Consider the following 3,270-nt stretch of genomic DNA (forward strand, 5'->3'; position numbering starts at 1 on the left):
TACGTCTCGTATAACTCAGACTAATCTAAAACTGTTTTAACTCTAAATTCACCACATTACAGCGTGATGCCCCCACTGCGTAATGCCTCCATGGCACAATATCCCCCCAACAGCGCTGTCCTTCGCAGCAGCCTCAGTCCTTGGATGCTATCCCGGCATTGCCAGCGTTTTGCACAATTTGGGGCCCCGTTCCAGGTTGCTGAAGCTCCGAGCAGCAGCAGCAGCCAAGTCCACTCATAGCCACCTTAATAAAACAGCGTGGCTGTGCCGGCTGCCCCGTTCCAGAGGTGGGGACGGTGCAGGAGCTCTCCTCCCCGCGGTCCCGGCATGTGGCAGGACATCTTCTGCTGTGATCGTATAGTGGTCAGTACTCTGCGTTGTGGCCGCAGCAACCTCGGTTCGAATCCGAGTCACAGCAAGGCTTTTGCCGGTCGCCTGGCGCACGGAAAGGCCGGGCTGAAGATGGGAGGGAGGCATCTGCAAGGGGGCTGGTTCACAAAGATGCTGTGCCGTAGGAGGGAGCCACGAGCTCCGTGGTGCTCTCTGCTCCTAAGAGTGACTGGGCTCGCGCCTGCAATGATTTTCCCACCTGCAGTCACTGCACGGGGTCTCTCTAGTGGGGCTGCAGTGACACTTCGGGGAAAGCACTCCAAATTCTCCGTTTTCCAGGCAAAGCTTGAGAATTTTGAAGAAATCACCCAGCTTCCCACCTCTCCCTCACCCTTCCTCCCAGTTTTACAAAAAGAGGACCAGAAGACACTGTGGCCACCCTGCAGAGCGAGAAGAGGTGGGAGGCAGCAGCTTGCTGCCCCAGGTTCAGCTCCAGAGAGCCAAGAGAGCTCCCTCCTGCCCTCCAGGGTGGGAAGGATCTGCCAGAGTGACCACCCGAAGAAGAAGGAAGGTCAAGCTGCTGAAGACCTGCTGCTGGTGCTCCCAGCTCCTGGGGAACTGGGTTTCAGCTGCAGCACCTCCAGGGATGCTTTCACAGCAGAGGCAAAACCCGCCCAGCACTGAGGGATGACCCTGACACACTGCAGGTCTGGGAACCAGAGGTCTCATGGGCACCAAGAAGCAGGTGGAGATCTTTGGGGTCCACCAGGAGGTGCTTCAGCTTGAGGAGGCCTTTTAACCTGTTGCCTTTACTCTTTGGGAGCCATGAGACCATGGTGACACCCTGTCTGCTTGGTCTTGGTGCCCTCTCCTGACAGCTGTGCAGAACTCACACTGGACGGCAGCTTTCAAAAATGACATTACCACAAGCGGCATTGTGTATCGCACAGGTCGCATTTGGGGCTTGGCTGATGAGGAAGATGCTACCCAAGCAGCAGGTCTTGATTTATTCACCACTGCAGGGGTAACTGAAAGCAGCAGAGGTCTGCCAGCGCGCCCACAGATTGGCTCAGGGAGCCACAGGGCTTGTGCGTGGGAAGGGGAGAGGGAGGCATTTTCATTGCATAAAATAAAATAAATTATTTCCCTTTCATATCTTATCCATAGCAAGAAAGGGAAAGCAAAATTTGTTGTGCATATCCCTTTAGGATTTGCAGTGCGCTACTTCCACAACTTCACTCCTCTGATCTTCATTTACTCTTTCACTGAAAACACATATTTCTTTACTCAGAGAAAACTCAGAAAGCATTTTCCCTTCTAAAGATAATGCAGAAGAAAGAGAAGAAAAACATCTAGAGAAGTTGCCCTTCAGCAGCAGCAGTAACTGTCCTGGTTTGAGGTAGAACAGAACCAATTTTCTTTTCAGTAATTTTACTTTTCAGTTAAGTCTTTTCTAAGAAGAACACTCCTACACAGCTCAGAAGCAGAAACACAAGGAAATATAGAATTTTTCCATCCCTCTTGTTTTCACACCCCTGAAAGTCATTTTGGGGTATAAGGCCATTAAGCTTATCTGAAGAAAAATGCACCGTGCTTGAGTAACTGATGTATGTTCAGGTTGAAAAATATCAAAATCCCAAAGGGGATATTTTTCATCCAAAATTACTTGATTTTCTGCTAAAAGAAAGGTAACCTGAAGGGTAGATACAGGTACACAGTGCGATTCAGGGCTTGGCTGAAGCAATGTGGTGGCCCCACCAGTCGCTGCAGCCTCTGCTCTTGGATGAACCATCTTCCTTTAAAACAACGCAGGGTTCTGCTTTGGTTGGAGTGGGTTTGGGATGACAGGCAACAGATCCACTGTCTGGCTGAGGTTGGAGGCACCTCTGGAGGTCATCTGGTCCAACCCTGAGCTCAAGCAGGGCCACCGAGTCCTGGCACCTTCTGAATACTTCCGCTGATGGAGACTCCACAACCTCCCTGGGCAACCTGTGCTAGTGCTCGGTCACCTTCATAGTAAAACTGTGTCTGCTGATGTTCAGACGGAGCCTCCAGTGTTCCAGTTTGTGCCCATTGCCTGTGGATAACACTGGGCAGCACTGAGAAGAGTTCATCATCATGTAGAAAAAGCAGGTACCAACAGGAACCCGACCTCTGAGGAAGCTCCTTGAGTGTGGTTGGTTTGGACACTTGAACACTTTTCAGTGAGGAAGTGAGCAGGGGGAGACACAGCCCCTTGTTTCTTTATTCCCACCTCCGCGGTGCCAGGAGCAGGAGGTGCCCATCCTGCCCTCAGGCTCCTAAAGGATAAAGCCTTTGCCTGAACAGGGGCTTGAACCCTGGACCCTCAGATTAAAAGTCTGATGCTCTCCCAGCTGAGCTATCCAGGCTCACATTTGGGGATTTGGGGGATGTTCAGGATGGCCACTGAGGACCCCACTTCACTGTCTCACCAGAGGGTTAATAAGGGGACTCATTTTGACCTCTTCCACCCCCACGCTGTCCCAACGAGGACACCACACCTGAGGACATCCTCCCAGGAGGAGGACCACCACCAGGACCTCTACCCTGCCCTGGCACCTCTCCTGGGGGGAGGATTGGGTCACCAAGGGGAAGGGTGATGCACAAGTGCCAGGTCTATCCCCTGGGGATGGCCAAAACCCAGAGTGACCAGGAGGAGGAGGAGGAGGAGGAGGAGGAGTACAGCCCCAGTGTCTGGTGTCAATCATAACGCAGCAGCAGAAAATCACATCCTGGCAGCGGTGGGCTCTGGACCGGCCTTTCCGCAGCCCAGTGCCGGCTCCTCGGCCAGCTCAGCTGCGCTGCCCACACACCCCGGGCTCAGCACCGGCTCCTGCCCACGGGCCGGACCGGCCGCCCGGCGGGGCACCGAGCCCGGTGCGGGGATGCACCCCAGGAAGGTGCTGGTGCTGCGGGGAT

General features: G+C 53.6%; 2 non-coding genes across 2 annotated transcripts; one reads left to right on the forward strand and one right to left on the reverse strand.

The window, feature by feature from the left end:
* Positions 1-346: 346 nt before the first annotated feature.
* TRNAH-GUG lies at positions 347-418 on the forward strand. Its single transcript has one exon. It is a non-coding gene; the product is annotated as a tRNA-His (tRNA).
* A 2,229-nt stretch (positions 419-2,647) lies between these two features.
* On the reverse strand, positions 2,648-2,720 carry TRNAK-UUU. The gene has a single exon. It is a non-coding gene; the product is annotated as a tRNA-Lys (tRNA).
* Between the last annotated feature and the right edge of the window lie 550 nt (positions 2,721-3,270).

Source organism: Charadrius vociferus, unplaced genomic scaffold (assembly GCF_000708025.1).
Source record: "Charadrius vociferus isolate BGI_N301 unplaced genomic scaffold, ASM70802v2 scaffold621, whole genome shotgun sequence".
In the NCBI taxonomy this organism is placed as follows: domain Eukaryota; kingdom Metazoa; phylum Chordata; class Aves; order Charadriiformes; family Charadriidae; genus Charadrius; species Charadrius vociferus.